General features: G+C 38.4%; 1 protein-coding gene across 1 annotated transcript in view; it reads left to right on the top strand.

Annotated features, from left to right (window-relative positions):
- The window catches only part of shot (dystonin-like protein short stop), a 1,739,701-nt gene that overhangs the window by 582,678 nt on the left and 1,135,981 nt on the right, over positions 1 to 21,042 (top strand). The gene's annotated exons all lie outside the window — the stretch shown is intronic.

Raw genomic sequence — 21,042 nt, 5'->3', positions numbered from 1 at the left:
GGAAGGGGATGAATCAGATTGGTCCATTTTTTATCGATGGTTCAACTGTTGATGATCCCGCTCAGGTAGCTGTGGCTACACATGATGAGTTATTCAGGGAGAGGGATGCCAGAAGTTTATCAAACTCTGGCAGGAAGCTAAATGATTTTGTAATAACTAAGAGCAAAGTGGAGGAGAAATTATTGATAAACATCACACACACACACACACACACACACCAAGAATATACCCATCTCCTTGTCATGAGGATGCAGTTTCCTACTGCATACACACAGCTTGAACTCCATCCAGTCTCTATCTGAACAAGTAGAAGCAGTGAGATTAGATACTTGCTAATTTAGATATCTCTTAGAGAGTTACTAGTAAGTTTGATCTGGTGGACTATCTAGTACAGTCAGTCCTCGTATAACACGTGTTTACACTACATGAATTCGATCATACACGATTTATAAATGGGGGAACGATATCTTATATAACACGAAACGAATTCGCTTATGCACGATTCACCTTTGTGTTTACAAGAAATGGCAGTCGAACGCAGAATCACCCCAACTGAACGCAACACGATAGGAATGAAGAGAAGATTCTGAAAATGTATTTACGTTTTTTATATCAGTGAAGGGGAAACACATTTCACCATAATAACGTAAAAACCAACACAATTCCAGCAATCAGTATAATCGCAAATGAAGATGGAGTTTACTACCAGTTTATAACAGATTCCACTAGCAGAAACGTAACTAGAAATTGTTTTTATTGTTTTATGGTGGTAACCCCTAGAAATGTGCTTTAATAAAATGTGTAGTGTTAATCTCTGTCTTTACGGTGTTGTTTATTCAGTTGCTACATGCGTGCAGCTTTGTTTATGTATATGAAGGGTGCCTACTCATCTTGTAATTGTGCTTTATTCCCTAAAAATGAGTAAAATACTTAAAAGGTGTGAAAAGGAAGCGTTCTGGTGAAGACGCTGCAGATTCAGAGAGAAAAAGAAAAGCAATATCGTTAAACAGAGGTGGACTGGGTCAAAAATTCTTACCCGGGAAATTATAGTAGCCTCATACTATGGTTTATGGCCAAAATCACACCGGCCTCTGGCCCACCGGGGTTTTCCCGGTAAGGCTTATGGCCAGTCCGCCTCTGTCAATAGAGAAAAAATATGAAATTGTGAAACGCTTTGAGCGAAATGAAGGACTATGTGATATTGCACGTGCTACAGACCTAAATGAGGCAACGCCGAGAATTAGAAAGAATGCAGAGAAAATAAAAACAACTTTCATAGCAGGAACAATTCAAAGTGTAATTAAAATCCATTAGATTAAGACACAAAGAATTGAAAGAGATGGAACCGCTGTCATCTGTTTGGATAGAAAATCAAACAAAAAAACAAGTTTGCTTATGATATTACGTAATATTTTATTACGTAATAGTCGTAATAAAATGCGTAAGTATTTTATTATGATTATTTATTGTGTTTGGTAATGTTTTGGTTACAAATGTGTGTTCAATCTTGGGTGGTCGGCACATAACCCTATTTTTCCCATAGGGCCTGTTGTTTATATTGCACGATTTTGCATTGCACGAGGGTTTCTAGGAACGCAACTGTCGTGCTATACGAGGACTGACTGTATCTAGCCTGAGAATACATTTTAGATCAGTATCCTTAAAATGTATGGAAGATTGGATCTGACCATTATGTCCATTATAACCTCTGATAACATCAGTCATGCTGTACGGTGGAAGAGATGGGGGTTGTCAGAGCATTTTTCTGCAGACTAAACATGGGTTTCACCACTTCAAGCCTCCAAAAGTAAAGTGGTGGTATTGCACCAGTTGATAGATAGTCCACCAGACCAAACCTGCTGGTAAGTCTAATATTCACCATTGAGAAGGTTCATGGGAAGCATTTGGGTATTGCTGAATAACGGGACTTCACTAAAATTCAGTTCATTTTCTTGCAAGTATTGTAGACTCCTAAGTACCAATCACTAGCTTGCCAAACTTAAGAAAATGTCTGACAAGCAAACACGTTTATCTGCCATTCATAAGCATGCTATGGTCGTAGTCACAATGAAAATTCTTCTGATCATCAGATGAAGTCCACAATTTACAAAATTTATTTCTTTTTAATTTTTATTCTCGTATCAACTTATGACATTTTCATTCCATACCTCTGTCTTTGTCTCATGTCGGGTGTCTAATAATTGTTGTTGTTGTTAGAGAAGGTGGCCTTTACTAAATTGTTAATGAGGGTGGGTGGTGTTTTCATTCATATTTTTGAACTCCTGATTTTATTAGCAATGCAGGTAATAGTTACCATTCCATGCATTCATTTGTTCTAAAAATGCCCATGTTTTTGTAGCACTCGAGTGAATTAGACACCAACATTTCATAGTTTTCTTCTTTCCTTTTACCCAAAAAACTATGTACTACCGCCTTAAGTGATCGCCAAGCTGCCAATTCAAATTCTTTTAACTGGGTTTCAAACACATCGTCTTTCAAGAGTTTCCTAATTTGGGGGTCCTACAAAATTTCCTTCCTTAAGTTTGGCATATGTTAAATTAGGAAACACGCTTCTCAAGTATGCAAATCCGTTACCTTCTTTATCTAGTCCCTTCACAAAATTTTTCATCAATCCAAGTTTGATGTGCATGGGTGGAAGCAGAACCTTGTTTCATTGCACATTTTACATTACATTGTCCTGGTATGAACTGGTCTTGCTTGTCCTAATGTTTCCCAACATAATATTCTACTATCGCACTGCTGTTCCACAAACACAATAAACAACATTGTTTTGCAAAAGCCTCCCTGAAAACCAACTAGCAAACCAGTAACCTTGAGATCAAGTTTTTAAACTGCTTTTAAACTTATTTTGAGGCATCTATGAATAAACTTGAGTGAATTAGACACCAACATTTCATAGTTTTCTTCTTTCCTTTTACCCAAAAAACTATGTACTACCGCCTTTATCTGACTTATGCATGAGACCTAGTTCTTTCAGAAGTCCGATAATGTCTTTACAAAACCACATACTTTCCTCCATAACAAAATATTTTGGAAACTTTTCCTACTGCAAGGGTTGCGGGCCACACCCTTCACTTTCGAGGGGCTGTTTATGTTTGGAGGATAGATTTACAACCCTGAGAACATATCACAATCAGTTAATACTTGGAAAACCTTGGCACAACCCATAAAAATCCTCACCAAAAATGCTAAGTGTGCTCTCTTCAAATTGGAAATTGTTGCATCAGAATTAGGTAGAACCATAGGTAGAAGTCTGATTATGTTTATCACAAGAAAACCAAGGCCAGAATCGATTGTTAAAATTAAGAGAAGCCTATATCTCTTAAAATAAATCAGTATATCATATATTACTGACTAGATTATGCAAAATTGATATATTTTGGTAAAGTGTAACTCCCTCTATATTTAATAACTGTGATGTGAAACTATCTTGGTGATTTTCAAAATCCGCACATAAAATTTGGTTAAAAACAGCATAGGAAATTCACAGACATGGTGATATTTTGAAATGCAGAATTAGAATAGAGTGAGTACAATATTTACTGACATTAATTCTTATCTAATGAATTCTAGTTACCATGTTTTGCCAATCTAATATTAAATATAATAAGAGCTTCTTTAGCTGAGTTACTTAACAAAAAAGCTCTTGCTATATTTAATAATAATACAATATGTACCAACAAGACCAGGGATTGGAGGGGGGGATGGCAGGAGTTATGCATTTTGTTAGGATGCACATAGACCCAAAATCAGTAAAATTCTGCTTGCAGTATACCGATGTTTAGCCTTTTATGAATATACCACAATTATTATGTGTATCTTTTTATTTTTTAATTTGAAATTTTTAAATATCTTATTTTCAAACATTCATATACAGTTTCTTCTTCTTATTTTACACGAAGGTTGCATTCCAGAACATTTTGCACAATTTAAATTCATGCGTAATGTAAATAATCAATGAAAAATGCGATAACAGGGCTATGAAAGTAACTTTCACATCTAGGCATGTACAATCTGTCATAACCTTTACAGGCATGAGGATTTTGATGGTGGTAAATGCACAGAGGTTTCAGTTTATGACCCTCCATATTAGCACCAAACAGAAGCGTTAACTGATCTTTCGTAGCCTTATAGTGAGGTGCAGTCTCTTTAGCAATGGGAATATAAGTGCAATCAAGTATTTTTTCCCAATATAAACCTGTTTCGTTCAGGATGAATATCTGTTGGGTATGTACTCCCCCTCCTCTATGATTGGCATCAGTTTTGCATGTAACACATCTGTAGCATTTTTATAGGCTGATTCAGCTTCTTCACACGTTTTCACTTTATGAAAGCCATACCATTGACAAAATTCACAAACCATCCTGAACGTCTCGAAAAAGGCTTTCACCCTCCTCACATTCTTTTGAATCATCATAAAGGCTAGCTAGTGTTAACATGTTTTTTATTTTGGACAAATCCATGTAACAAGCATTTTTTTCTGTGCGTTCCATCAAATTCGATCAAGCATACTTTGTGCAGTTAGGGACACACCACTCTTTTTTTCTTTAATTTTATCAGCACTGTCTCGAATAGTACATAATGTACTCTCACTCAGACTTAGAACATGTTTAATGTGTGCCATGCTCTCGCCTCGGACATAGCACTTCCAGTTTCATTTCAAGCAAATCCCAGGAGTGCTTACTATCACTTCCATTAGAACTATAAGGATGCTTACTAGCCAAAAGGGCAATAATAAAAACAAAATACAGGAACTCCCCGATTTACTTAATACTCGACTTATGGAAATTTGACTTTATGTAAGTTTTTGCCAGCCGGTGCAAACTTTAAAAAAACGCAGAAACATATTTTGCATTCTGTAGGAATAAATGGAGGTATTGTGAAAATATCGTAATGTGAACCCAATAACACAGTTTGTTTTTTTATTTATTTATTTTTTATTCATTCCAAGTCTTTTGAAGTTGAAAATTTCGCTATACTGTATTACTATGCTATTTATCTCTCTAAAAGGTCATATTTATAATGAAAATTGCACTACCCTTTCATTGTTATCATATGTTCCCATTATAAGAATAAATTTTGAATGCCTTTGTGAGATTTTTCTAAAGCACATTTCTGGAGGTCACGACCAAAAACAATAAAACTAATTTGCACTTTCTGGTTTATTGGGCCTTTCTGTTAGTGCATCTAATTATAAACAGGTAGTAAACTCGATCTTATTGCATTTGCGATAATAACTGCAATTGTGTGGGTTTTTATGCTGTTATGGAGAAATGTATTCCCCTTCGCTGAAAACTTCAATCATATAAAAAACAAATTTTCAGAAACTTTTCTTCATTCCTATTTACTTATTACAATGATAAAGGAAAAGCGATCAAAGAAAAGTACAAGTGGTGGTAGTGCTAGGAAACGAAACAAAATTGATTCAGAAATGAAGATGAAAATGATTAAGAAGTACGAAGAAGGACAAAGTTTGTCATCTATTGCAAGGGAATTAGATCTCGCTGCTTCAACAGTGAATACTATTTTAAAGGACAGTGCACATATAAAAGAACATGTAGTAGTGGCATGTGATGCAAGAAAGCAAGTGCATGAATTTATGCAGCATCAGCCAAAAAAAAAAAAAAAAAATCACACCATTCCCTCCAAGAGGGGTGCCTCCGTAGCCAGGTGGGAAGGAGCAGCAGTGTGTAGCACACGCTTCTTGATTAGACCGGGGTTCGAGCCCATCACCACCAAATACGGAGAATGCGGAAAGGTCAGGGAATGACCACCGCATATCCCGGAGCAATATGGCCTTAGTTGCTAATGCTCCTAAAAACCAAACACAAAACAAACAAAATTCCCTCCAAATGCCTGCCCAGTTCCTCATTAAATTTATTTAACCTATCAACTTCCACAAGGACAGATGGAAGTTTGTTCCAGCAATTAACCACCCGCTGGCTAAAGGCAAATTTCCACACATCTATTCTACATCTGTTTTTCTTAATTTGAATTTATGCCCCCTCAGGTTTGTAATCTGAACAAGTGGAAGGATCCCATTAGAATTCAGTGTGCTCAACCCATTCAAGACCTTATACACCTCAATCAGATCATTGCACAGGTGCCTAGTCTCCAGCCACTGCAATTTGCAGAATTTAAGTCTCTTTTGGTAAGAGGATCCATCTCTTCATTCCTCTCACCAATCTTGTTGCCCTTCTCTATACACACTCAAGCAAATCTACATCCTTCCTAAAATGAGGCCTCCAGACCTGTACGCAGTACTCAAGGCATGGCCTGACCATTGCCTTATACAGAGGGGCAATCACCTCCTTTTCCCTGCTAGCAAAATTCCTATATATCATTGACAAAACCCCATGACCAGCCCTGGCAGCCTGTCTGCATTGCTCAGAAAACTTCATATCTGACTGCACAATTACTCCCAGGTCGTTTTCGTTTTCTACCATCTTAAGTGTAGTACCACACAGTTGGTACGTTTCGCTTTCTTCTACCCATATGCAGTACTTTGCATTTTTCAATGTTAAACTTCAGTTGCCACTTCTCAGCCCATCTGCCCAAATTTTCTAAATCCTGTTGCAGTAGCACACTGCCATTACTGTCATTAACAACCCTGCCAACCTTTGTATCATCTGCAAATTTCGACACTAAGCCAGATATACCTTCATCAATATCATTGATAAATATACAAAACAACAGTGGACCCAACACCGAACCCTGTGGGACTCCACTAATAACATTAGTCCACGAAGAGCAGCACCCATTAATTACCACCTTCTGTCTTCTCCCACTCAACCATCCTTTTGTCCATTGTAGCAACTTACCCTTAATACCATTTTGTTCCAATTTGTACAATAGTCTTCCATGCACAACAGTGTCAAAAGCTTTCCTGAAATCTATATATATATGATATCAAAATTATTTTTTGCATCCAGTTCCTTTGTAACCACATCATAATATCCTATCAAATTTGTCAGACAAGACTTTCCCTTAACAAACCCATGTTGTGTCTGAATTATTGCTGCGGTCTTGTCTAGATGATTCTGCAATGCATCTTTAACAGGTGAATCCATTATTTTACCCGGAACAGAAGTTAAACTAACTGGTCTGTAATTACTCGTGTCACCCTTTGATCTCCCTTTTTGAATTGGGGATACATTTGCGCACCTCCAGTCCGTGGGGACTAGGGCTTGCAAACCGGTTTTATAAACCGGTTAAATCCGGTTTTTATATTGAGTTGTTAAAACCGAAACCGAAGTTCTAAAACCGGATTCAAATATTTATATTTATTACTCTTAATGTCTAAGATGAAATCAAATGTATGGAATTATTTTGCTCGAAAAAAGATGAAGCACAATGTTCGAAATGTCAGAAGATAATGAAGTCATCTGGAGGATCTACATCATCTTTGATGTTGCATTTAAAGAAATTGCATCAGATTGACATTAAACAAGATAACAGTGAACCTCCCGTAAAAATGGTAAGAACAGAAAACTTTATTGTTAAAAAATCTATGGAAGAAGAGATTTCAAAATTAGCTACTTTAGATGGATTTTCTTTTTATTCAATTGCCAAGACTGAGTTTATACAATCAAGCCTTCACCTTCAGAGAAATAAATATGATAAATTACCACCAGCCTCAGTGAATGGAGTTAAAAATATGGTTCTGAATTATTATAAAACTAAGAAAGAAGAACTCATTCAGCATTTCAAAAATTCATTGGTTTTGGGTGCATGGTATTCATTGACTCTAGACGAATATACGTCTATACAAAATAAAAGGTATATGAATATAAATGTGCATTCAAAAGACAATCATTGGTCGTTAGGTCTTATTGAGATTAATGGTTCACTTGATAGCAGAAGAACTGAGCAAATTGTGAATGGACACTTGAAGGAATTTGGTTTGAACTTGGATGAGGATATTGTTGCCTGCACCACCGATGGAGCAGCAATGATGATTAAGTTTGGCAAGCAAATTACGCCTAATCATCAACGATGTATAGCCCATTGTATACATCTGTCAGTTATAGATGTATTTTATGAAAAAGCAATCAATTATGGTGCCACAGTCTCTGAGCCTCCCAAAGACAATGAAGAAAATGAAAATAATGAAGAAAGTAGTGATGTTGAAGAAAGACAGAAAGGCATGCTTTATCAAACCGACTTTACTGATGAGCTCATTTATTTCTTCAATCCAATGGCCAATATTGCACAAACTATTAACAAAGTCAGAAAAATTTGCAAGCTTTTTCGAAAATCGCCTACCAAAAATGACATATTACAAAATTTTGTTAAAGCAAAATTTAATGGGAAAGAATATAAACTTATATTAGATTTCAAGACTAGATGGGATAGCACATTCTATATGATTAAGAGATTTCTGAAATTGAAAAATTGCATTCCAAATGCTCTATGTGCAGTACTGTCAACTGAAGCTGTGTCTGACGATGACTGGAAAACACTTGAATTGCTATGTGAAACTTTGCGACCAGTTGAAATGATTCTGAAGGCTATAACCTCAGAAGATCCAGACTTACTTAAAGCAGAGTCTTCAATAGAATTTCTGCTTGCTAAGCTTGATTCAGCAGAAAACCCATTTGCTTTAAAGTTTCACCAAAGCCTTTTGCAGCGTTAAAATGCACGACGAAATTGCCAAACTGTGGTTTTGCTGAGCTACCTACACAACCCCAAAAAGTTTAGGAAAGAAGATTCAGGTTCAAGAACTTTTGATTTTCCAAGTAAGCAAATTTTTAAAAAGCATGCTGAAGAGATTTATCAGAGATTATTTGCAAAACATTCCGAAGGAGTCTTAGTGTTGAATGAAGAAACTGAAAATAAACGAACTGTTCTTTTAGAAGAAAACAAAGACTCGTCTAGTTCCGATGTTGGAGATACACTCATGCGAGAGTGTGATAGTGTAATAAAGAGATTAACTGAATAGCCTTCAAAATATCTGAGTGAATTGGAAATTAGCAAAGAATTTAAAATTTTGGAGGCAACTAGCAATAGAAGTGAATAGCTAGAGAAAGTTTATAGAGCATTGCTGACCATTAAACCAACAAGTGTCCAATCTGAGAGAGTGTTTTCGATCACTGGTCTCTTTAACACAAAAATGAGGTCAAGTCTATCACGAAAAATGCTTAATATACTGTGATTTTTAAAGGATCATTTTCAGAAAAAAGCTGAGCAATAAATAGTAAAGTAATTTCCCCAAGCTGTTTTTTTTCACATTATTTTTATTTATTTATTTATTTATTATTATAGGGCTTATTATTTTTTTGTTTACTATACAAGAAGATAGTTTTTATTCAAGGATTTGAATAGAATTTGTAATTTTGTATAATTTCAAGCTGGTTGCTTTTTTGGAGCATTTTAATTTTTTTAATTTTTTTTATTATAAGAGGTGATAGATTTTGTTTAAAAGATTTGATTACAATTTGTACAATCTACCCAAGTTAAATAAATACCTGTGTTATAAGCTTCTAATTATTTTCCCTAAGTCTGAGAAAATCGGGTTTTAAAACCGATTTTAAGAGTAAACTTCGGTTAAACTCGGTTTTGAAATTTCTCGGTTTTATGCAAGCCCTAGTGGGGACCTCCCTTGAGTCCAAGGATGCTCTCATAATTATGGCAAAGGGTTTTCTTAGTTGCCTTGCCACCTCCTTTAATATAACTGGATAGATTCCATCCATCCCAGGTGCTTTTCTTATGTTTAACTTCAACAATTTCTCCTCCACTTTGCTCTCAGTTATTACAAAATCATTAAGCACCCTGCTACAATTTGATAACCTTCTGCCATTTTTAAACCTTAATAATTCCTCATGTGTGAATGTAGATGCAAAATACTCATTCAGTTTGTTTGCTAACTGAGCAGGATCATCAACAACAGTTGAACCATCGATATCAGGTGGACCAATCAGTTCATCCCCTTCCTTTTAGAGTTTATATAAGCGAAGAAATCTTTGCTGTTTTTCTTAGCATCTTTTGCCAAAGATTTCTCGTAATCTGCCTTTGCCTGCCTAACCTCCTTTGTGACCTGATTACAGACTAGCTTATATCTACCATAGGCTTCTGAGTCGCTTGATAATTTATATGCATCCCATGCAATTTTCTTCTCTGTCACGAGTTTCATTAGTTTATTTGATAACCATTTAGGCCTAAACGTTGAACAGTATTTCTTAATAGGTATGAAACTTTTAGTAGCTTCTACGATTAATTCCTTGAATGCTTCCCACTTAGAATTTACCGTTGGTAACATCGTCAGTTGATCCCACTGTACAGAATTTAAAAACTGTCTGAAACCACTGTACTCACCTTTACGGAAGCAAAAACCCTTTCCTTTACCCCTGATGATAATTATATCTTTAAGTAAATCCCACATCAGTACACTGTGATCACTGCCACCTAATGGTTCCTTTATCTGCAAATTCTTAATACACGAACGATCACTGCTGATAACCAGATCAAGAGTATTACTTTCTCTGGTTGCCTCTCGAACATGCTGCTGCAGAAAACAATCATCCAATAAATCCACAAAAGTCTTACTAGTGTGTGAGTGACCAATCCACAAGTTCCAATCAATATCTGTGAAGTTAAAATCCCCCATTATAAGACATTCTGATTTACTAGCCCACTCTATTTCTCTGTACAATTTGTACAGAGAAATAGAAATTAGGCCTATAACACACTCCTGCTCTTATTTTTGCTTTCGCAGTGCTTATGTCACACCAAACTGACCCAACAGTGCACTGTTCCTCTATATCAACTGGATGTATGTCTTTTGATTTTATGTTTTTCTTAATTAACAGCATAACTTCTCCTCCCTTCCCATCCTGTCTAACCTTTCTGTACATGGTTATGCTATTCTACTCTGGTGGTGAGAAACAAGAAGCAGGAGTGGGCTTTATGGTCGATGCTCAGGCCACCAGTAGTGTGATCGCTTTCCAACCAATATCGGACCGCCTGGCAGTCCTTACTGTCAAGGGCACCATCAAGACCCATATTATCTCCGCCTATGCGCCAACTGAGACTAGCCTGGACCCGACCAAGAATGACTTCTACAACCAGCTCCAACATACGCTGGATTCAATTCCGCAGACAGAAGTGATCATCCTCACAGGGCACTTTAATGCCCACATTGGCGTGGACAGATCTGGTTGGGAAACAACAATGGGCAAGTTTGGCCATGGGAAGATCAATGACAACGGACTACGTTTGTTGTCCTTTGCCGCATCTAACAACCTGATCATTGGAAACAGCCATTTCCAGCACCCTCAAAAACATCAACTTACATGGCGAAATCCATCTGGCAAGGACTCAGCAATCCTGGACTACATTTTGATCAATGCCAAATTTCGCTCATCACTCATGGACGTTCGTGCCATGAGGGGACCTGATTGCGGATCTGATCACTACCTCATCCGGGCTAAGGTGCAGCTCAAATTACGGCATGCAAAAAGATCATCTCGGTCAGCCAAGCTGGACTGGAGGCAGCTAATGAATGCTGCCAACAAACAGGCATATCAGATCGCCCTATCCAACCGCTTCGAGATGCTGGCCGTGCCCGAGGATATAAATGAAGAAGAAAAGCAGATCTCTGATGCCATCCTGGAATGTGCCAAGCCCCTATGTCCACCTGCCCGACGTCGAACGCAACCATGGATATCAGACGAGTGCCTCGACCTCGTGGACAAACGGAAACAGGCAAAGTTGGTCGACTTTGAACGGTACCGGCAGCTAAACCGAGAAGTCCGACAAAGAATGGCAGAAAGAGAAGCATACTGGAACCAAGTGGCAGACGATCTTGAAGTGGCGGCATCCAAGAATGAGTACCGCACTCTCTACCGCACCCTCAGATGTCTGAGTGGAAAGACCAAATTGACTAGTGACAACATCAAGAATGCTGATGGGACCTTCGTGCGATCACCATCCGAACGCCTGCAACGGTGGAGTGAATTCTTCAAAGCTTTGTATAATCACGACCCACCTCAGGGACCGCCAGCAACAGCTCTCTCGATCGACCCCCCTGAGGTCTCCATGGTCGATGTTGAGCCTACAGTAGAAGAAGTGAAAGCAGCCATACAATCCCTGAAGAATGGCAGGGCACCAGGAGTGGACCAAGTCACCACAGAAGCGATCAAAGCCGGGGGAGATGTACTGCTTCGCCGACTACACTCGCTCCTCAAAACCATCTGGTGCACTGAACAAATTCCGCTAACATGGAGGAAAGCCATTATCGTACCGATCCACAAGAAAGGTGATAACCGGGACTGCAAGAACTACCGTGGCATCAGCCTCCTTTCCATCATCGGAAAGGTCTTTATGAAGATCATCCAGTCAAGACTGCAAAAACATCGCGAGCAAACCAGTCGAGAAGAACAGGCAGGATTTAGACCCGGGCGAGGATGCTGTGATCAAATCTTTGCCATTCGTCAGCTGATGGAGGAGAGGATCCGGTGTGGACAGCGAACCGTAATTGTTTTCATTGACTTTAAGTCTGCTTTCGACTGTGTCCACCGGCCTGCCTTATGGAAACTACTAGAGGTTGAACACGTACCTCGAAAAGTCATCACACTCCTCCAAACTGCATACAACGGTTTAACCAGCCAGGTGCGCATCCAGAACAATTTATCTGAGGAATTTACCATCCAAACTGGAGTCCGCCAAGGGGATGTAGCCTCCCCATTGCTTTTCAACATCGTGGTCGACGCCATTATGAGGCAAGCATTCAGAAATAGACAGGGCATACAATATGACAAGGATCACTATGTGACTGACCTGATGTTTGCTGATGATAGTGCTATCCTTGCCAGTAACGACGCTGAAGCCACGGACATCCTCTACGACATTGCCCGCATTGCCCTGCCATATGGTTTGAAGATCAATGCTGGTAAGACAAAGGCCCTGACAACAGATTGGTTGCAAGCCACCATCTATCTCGAAGGCGTCCAGATCGAGCAAGTGCAGGACTTTAAATACCTTGGGTCGCTGGTCCAGGAGAAGAAAGTTGCATCCACCATGGAAATCCACAGCAGAATTGGACAGGCGGCCACTTCATTCGCCTCGCTCAAATGGTGTCTGTGGAAGAGGACCAACATTTCCACAAAGACTAAAATCCGACTCTTCCGGACTTTGATCCTGCCCATTCTTCTTTACGGATCGGAAACATGGATTTGTCTCAAGTTAGATTTGACCAAACTTGAGGTATTCCAAATGCGATGCCTGCGGCAGATCTTGGGAATCTCTCTTCGCGACCGCATCACTAATGATACCATCCGCGCCAGATGCCAACAGCAACCAACCATTGCCGACCAAATCCAGAAGCGAAGGCTTAGATGGTTTGGCCACGTATGTAGAATGGGCACGAACAGAATACCATCCAGACTCCTTTGGAGACAACGACCCACCCAATGGAGCATCCAACGGACCACGCCTAGGAAAACGTGGGCCAAGCAAGTGGAAAATGACTTGAAGAGCCGACGTCTCGACCTTAACCAGGCCAGGACTGACGCCATTGATCGTAAGGTATGGAAGAACATCACAGAGCAAGTCCGAAACCCTGCGGCACCTACACAGCATACTGGTTGCGTGGCCAACCGCCTCCCCCAGCTGCCAGCTAAGGACCAAAGAAGAAGAAGAATGCAGTGGGAGATTACAGATTAAAACCACTGCTTGTGTACCATTCTGGAAATCCTCATGCATTTAACGGTATCAATAAAGCCACCCACCCATGCACTTCTGATCGAACCAGAGAGCATGGATAACAGTATCTCTCTTTAAGGATTGGTTTAAATTCTGCTTCATTCCCATGGTTGAAAAATATTGTAAAAACAATGACGTTCCTTTCCAGATTTTGCTTCTATTAGATAATGCTCCTGGACATCCTATGCATCTAGATGATTTCAATTTGAATGTGAGAGTCATATTTCTACCGCCAAACACAACTTCTCTCATCCAACTTATGGATCAGGGTGTTATGTTGAATTTAAAAGCATACTATTTATGCACAACATTTGCTCAGACATTGTCTGCAGTAGATGATGAGAAAAAATTTACTTTAAGAGACTTTTGGAAATCTTTAAGAGACTTTGGAAATACAATATTTACCACGCCAACTTAAGCATTAATAAGTCCTGGGCAGAAATTACTAAAAGTTGTTTAAATGGACATGGAAGAAAATATGCCCATGGCACGTAAAAGGCTTTGAAGGATTTGAAAAAGGTGAATCATATGAAAAGGTTACAGATAAGATTGTAATGGTTGTAGAGCTACTTCAGTTGGAGGTTGATGCAAAAGACATAGAGAACTTAATAGAGGAAGAAGAGAAGGAATTAATCAACAAAGAACTTATTGACTTGCAGGCAGCAATAGTGAAAGAAGAAAATGCTGACGAAGCTCAAGATAAAACAAATGAGGAGCCGAGATGCTTCTCCAGATCACCAGCGAGAGGTGAAATTGCATTGGCAGTAGCGAGGTTTGAGAAGATGGATCCTGACAGCAAACGATTCTTAAAAGTTAACAGAGGGGTGAATGATATGCTTGCTACAAAGAAATCTATGATGAAAAGAAAAATGCCATCGTCCAGTCATCCGTTAATATGTTCTTTTGTAAAGTTGAGCGGCGAACTCCTTCTTCAACACACGACATAAGTACGCCTCCACAGTGGCATACCTATCAGCTGAAGACATCGATTCTGGCAATGATGCTCGAGAGATAAAACTTACTGACATTATGCCTGTCTCTTCTCTTTTTTGTAATTTTATAATTTTGAATTTTTTTTAAATTGCAAGCTTTTCCTGTGCATGAGATAAAAAAAATTGAATAAAATAATAAATAATCCTATTTATATGGTCGTCAAAGATTTCTTTTTTGATTCAATCAATTCAGCGAGCACACTTGCGAGTGCTGCACAGGCATGGGGGAAATTCCGACTTACGTAGTGTTCCATGGAATGCAACCCATATGTAAGTCGGGAAGTTCCTGTAAGTAAAATAAGTACAAAAGAAAAAATTATGCACTTCCAATAGGCGATGAATCGACGACCTTCAGCAAAACAAAATTAGAAAATAGCAGGCTATCGTGCTGGCTTCTCATTGCACTTTCAGTAAATATAGTTTCTGCCTCTTATTTTAAATTCACATAATCAAATTGCATAAAGTAGAAGTCACTATATCTTGTTTTTTTTTTTATCTTTTTTTTTTTTAACATGTCTTCTTTGTGAAACAAAACTTTTATTAATTCTGCTCAAAATTATGGAAAAACATCACAAACATAAAATAGAAGCATGAAATTGTGTATTTCTTCTATTTTTCAGTTAATAATTGAAAGGAAAAAAATTAAAATATTAAATAATTAAATTTTGTGCCCTTGTTTCTGCTAATGTATATTACATATAGACACAGAAATAGTAATAGTGGTGGCAGTGCCAAATGATGCAAAAGCAAGCTTATATGGTGTTAGCCAAAAAAAATAAAAAACTACATACTTCATCCATCCATACCCTCCAAGAATTTGTCTAATTCTTCTTTGAATTTATTCAAACCATCCACTTCTGCAACAACAGATGGAAGCCTGTTCCTATATCAATTCAGATATGCAGAAATTTTTTATTAATTCTGCTGGGGGCTGTATAAAGTATAAACCTGAAACTATTTGGCAAGTTATTAAGCTAACCAAAAGGCTTGTGGTAGTGGGAGTGCTATGGTTTTGGTGGAGAACTGAAGGGAGTATTGTCTTCTCAGCCTTTTGAAATGTTCTGCTTGTTTGTTGTTTGTAGGGCTTCAAGAACAGGACATGATATTGCCAAATATCATGTCCTGTTTGATTTAAGGAGTGTGAGGAAGTTTGGTGCCAATTCAGCATTGTTATGGACCTTTTTTAGAACATGAGGAGCACGGGAGGATGCCCTCGAAGGATTTAAATTGTGGGCCTATCAAGCTCTCAGTTGCCCTCATCAATGTCACAGCTTGCACTTGATCAGGCAACCCTCAAGGCAGAATGTGCTGGTCCCCCAGGAACTAGTTGTTTTCAATAATTCTGTTGTCAGGGAAACAGGAAATATATTGTTCAAAAAGGATATGTGGAATAGGACCAGGATACATCTTCCAGCAGTAAAAGTTGATAATGTTGTAGAACGCATATCATCTTTTAAGCAGAAAAGGTGATATCGTTGTATGTGTTGGCACTAAAATTAAGAGTAGGAGATCTGTGGAATTACTTAGCATCACAATTTAGGATAAAATTTGAAAGTATCTACTATTCTTCCCAGACACAAGAGGAGAGAGTACATGATGAGAGCCTTGTCGATCAATTTGACCCTGGAGAGATTGTGCAAGGCTCATGGGGTAGAATTTTTCTCAGTGTGGTCTGAGCTTGTTAACAGGAGAGACTGCTTCTACAGGGATGGGATAAATTTAAATAGAGAGGGTGCAAGAATATTTGCTGATGCTATCATTGCAGTGTTCAGTGGGTCAGAAAACTGCTAGCTTGTGGGGGGGATGCACAGACTAATAGATTAACAATGACTACAAGCCAAGATGAAAGTGATTCTTGCTGTGCTTCTATTGGAAAGAGCAGCAGCCTGGAAAGCAAGGTGGTAGGAATTTCTAGAACTGCTCGGGGTCTTCGTGGAACAAGTAAATACACTGACTGTGTTTGAGTAACTAAGAGTAAGAACAGGTGCAGGTATACTTGCATGTACACCAATGCTAGGAGTATAGTAAATAAATTTGATGAATTTGAAGTCCTGGTCAAGACATCAAAAGCAGATATTGTTGGGATATCAGAGACATGGTGCCACAAAGATATAAGGAATACAGAATTTCAATTTGGGGAGTACAATGAGTACAGAAAGAACAGACAGGATAGGAAGAGAGGAGGGGTTATGCTGTTAGTTATGAAACCCACAAAATCTAAGGCAGTGCATCCAGTTTACATGGGTGGCCAGTGCAATGCTGAGACAGTTTTCTGTGATATAAGCACTGAGAAAGCAAAAATTACAGTAGGAGTGTTATATGCCTAAAGACTGTGATGAGTACAATGAACAACTGTACAGAGAAAAAGAGTGGGCCAGTAAATCAAAATGTATTAAAATGTAGACTGGAACTGGGTTGGTCATTTGCACACTAGCAGACTTTTGTGGATTTACCTGATGACTGTTTTCTACAGCAGCATGTGCAAGAGCAACCAAAGGAAGTAAAACTCTTGATCTGATTATCAGCAGTGATTATTGTGCCTTAAGAATCTGCAAATAAAGGAACCAGTAGGTGGCAGTGATCACAGAGTATCGTGTAGGATTTACTTAAAGTTGGATTAGGATTTACTTAAAGTTGTAACTTGTAACTACCATCAGGGGTAAAGGGAAGGGGTTTTGCTTTCTTAAAGTTGACTATGCTGATCTCAGACATTTAAATTCTACACTGTGGGACCATCTACTAACAGCAAATTCATAATGGGTAGAATTCAAGGAAGTAACCTTGGAAGCTACTAGGCATTTCATACCAACTAAGAAATACTGTTCAAGATTTAGGCCTAAATGGATGTCAGATAAACTAATGAGACTCGGCGGAGCAATATGGCCTTAGTTGCTAATGCTCCTAAAAAGCCACATAACAAACAACAACAAACAATGAGACTCGTGGGAGAAAAGAAAATTGCGTGGGATGCATATAAATTATCAGGCAACCTGAAGTGTATCATCGTCAGTAATTCAGTTTTGTGACTGGTCAGTTTCTCTGATGAGCTGTCTCCATATTTGTCTCCCTTGTGCTGTTTCTTTTAGTTCCTAAAAATTTCAAAGTCCTGCTTCATCCAGCAATGTCCCGATGAAGGTATTTTTTGGTCTTTCCCTAGGACGTTTTCCCTCCACAGTCTCCTCCATGGCATCTCGTAGCAAACCACCAGGTCAAATCATGTGGCCCACTCATTTGAGTCTAGTTGATCTTATTCTACCCAGAATTTCACTTTATTCTTGGACATGGTTTAATACTTTCACATTTGACACTTTTTCAGTCCGTTTGATTTTTTACATGCTGCGCCAGCACTATATCTCGAAGGCCTCAAGTTTTTATTTGTCTTTCAAATGAGACATGGATTCTTGGTAAGAATCCATGTCTCTGCTGCATATAGTGCCACTCACCAGATATACATCATTATTATCTTCTTCCTAATTTCCTGTGACAATCTTCTGTGTAATCAACAACAGTTTATTTTTGAAAGATTGTTTTGTCATGAATTCTGGATTGAATCTCAGTTTGACATGAAATATCCTGTGCAAATAACTGCCCAGTTATTTGCACAGGATACCTGTTCTATTCTTAATCCATTGATCTCAATTCGGAAGGGAATTGACCTTTTACCAATCATCATTACCTTTGTTTTCAGCATGTTTATCTTCATTCCATACTTCAGCGTTTTATTATTTAGTCTTCTGATTATTTTTTGCAGTGTAGCAGGTGAACCTGCTAGTATGGCCTGATCACCTGCAAACGTAATAGCTTGTACTTTTCACTTATTTTAATCCCCCACTTCTTATTTCCAAATGCCTCTTTTATTATCACTTCGGCAAAAGCGTTGAACATTTCAGGTGAAAGTAAGCATCGCTGTCTTACTCCCTTTTTAACTTTTGCTTTTTCTGTCAGTTCTCCCTTCACTATTATTAGCACATTTTGTCTTCTGTATAAGTCATAGATCAGTCTAATTATCTTATTCTTACATCCAATTTTCTCATGAAATGGGAACAGGTCTCTCCAGATTACTTATTACTATCAAATGCCTTCTTGTAATCCACAAAACACACAGAGGTTTCTTCCCATCTTATACAATTTCTCTCCCAACGCTCTCAACATTTCAATAGCATCTCTCATTGATCTTCCTCTGTGAAAGCTGCACTTTGAGTCATCCATAAATTGTTCGATATGACTGTCCGTACAGACTGATAATATTAGTACTATTGGTGTCATCTTCTTGGGTATGGGGATTATAATCGATGTGCAGAATTCTTCTGGTCATTGCTCATCCTTGTATATCTTCTTTATCAGTTCGAATAAGACTTTCTTCAGATTTTCTCGATTGTATTTTAAAAGCTCAGCAGGTATGTTGTCAATTCCTTTGTTATTGCTAAGAGACTTTTTAAGGCTGTGTTGAATTCATCTTTAGATATTTCTTCCTCTTCCATTTTTTCTTGTTCTTCTAGTGCCATATTTCTCCTTGTGTAAGTGCTTGAATCTTCATACAGCTCTTCAACATTTCACCTTCATCTTTCCTTTTGTTCTTCAAAATTCAGTACTGTCATTCCCTTTTCATCCCACATTGCTCTTGTTTGAAGAATTCTATTCCTTAATTCTCTGATTTTTCTATGTGCCATGTTCACCCGGTGTGCTCACCACTGTTCCTTTACCTTCCTGCATTCCTATCAATTTCTTCTTCAATCTCCAATAGTTCCTTTGATCTTCATTTTTTTGGCTTTACAGTCTCCTCCTCTCATCAGTTTTCTGCAGTAAACAATTCTGTGATCCAAGGCTTCCTCCTAATTTTTTCACTCTTCCCCAGAAGTTATAATACAGCTTTACAAGTCATCTCCCTGATTACAGACCAATTCTTGTTTAGATTGTAGTCTCCTGAGTAGCGATAACATTGCTCAGATCTTGAAACACGATTTTTGCTTTCTCCTCTCTAAATTTCTCAGTGTTTCATCTTGAATGATTTCCTTTTATTCAGGTGCTTCAATTTTAGTTCCACATTCATCTTTACGAGTGAGTGGTCTGAATTTCCATCCCCTCCTGGATAGGACATTTCTTCACTTGGTTATGTTATCTCTGTTTAACTGAGATGTAATCAATTTGATACCTTCAGGAGTCACCAGGATCCTTCCATGTATATCTTCTGTAGAGTTGTGCCTTAAACCACGTATTTGCTACCATTAGATTCTTCTGTAAAAAACTCCACTAAGCATTGACCTCTTGGGTTTCTCACACTTAGACCAAAATTCCCCAGAATTTTCTTCCTTTCTCTCTCTCCATTCCAATCCCCAATAATTATCACATTGTCTCTTGATCTGGTGTACTGTATTAATTCCTCCTACTGTTCATATGTCTTCTCACCTAATTCGTCAGCACTATCGGTTCTCGATTAGACCCAGCTGATGCTATCGAGGCAATGTTAGGTGGGTCGGAAAATTGCTAGCTTGGGGGGGGGGGGTAGTCACAGACTAATAGATGAACAGTAGTTGCAGGCAGAGGTGGAAGTGATTCTTCCACTGCTTCTATTGGAATGAGCTACAGCCTGGAGTTCATACAGATTCCTGGAGATTTCAGGAACTGCTGAGAGTCATGAAACAAGTAAATACGTGGGTTGTGTTAGAGTAAGAACAGGTGCATGTATACTTGCATGAACACCAGTGTTAAGAGTATAGTAAATAAATTTGATGAATTTGAAGTTCTGGTCAAGACATCAAAGGTGGATATAATAGGGATATCAGAGATGTGGTATCACACAAGATATAAGGAATACAGAATTGGAATTTGGAGAGTACAATGTGTACCGAAAGGATAGACAGGTTAAGAAAGGAGGAAGGGTTATGCCATTAGTTAAGAAACACATAAAATCTAATGAAGTACATCCAGTTGACATAGATGGACAGTGCAGTGTTGAGTTAGTTTGGTGTGACATAAGCATTGGGAAAGCAACAATGAGGGTGACTCTGATAATTACAATGAACAAATATACAGAGAAATAGAGCCAGTGAATCAGAATGCCTTATAAGGGGGAATTTTACTATCCAGATATTGACTGAAACTTGTGGGTTGGTCACTCGCACACTACCAAGGCTTTTGTGGATTTATTGGATTATTGTTTTCTACAGCAGCATGTTCAAGAGCAACCAGCAAGACTAATACTCTTGATCTGATTGTCAGCAATGATTATTCATGCATTAAGAATTTACAGATAAAGGAACCACTAGGTGACAGTGATAACAGTGTACCGATTTGGGATATACTTAAAGATTTAACTAGCATCAGGGGT

This window comes from Mastigoproctus giganteus, chromosome 9 (genome assembly GCF_048544385.1).
Source record: "Mastigoproctus giganteus isolate SK-2022 chromosome 9, ASM4854438v1, whole genome shotgun sequence".
NCBI classification, from domain to species: Eukaryota; Metazoa; Arthropoda; class Arachnida; order Uropygi; family Thelyphonidae; genus Mastigoproctus; species Mastigoproctus giganteus.
The sequence above is the reverse complement of the archived record's forward strand: the minus strand, read 5'-3'. Positions and strand labels throughout refer to the sequence as shown.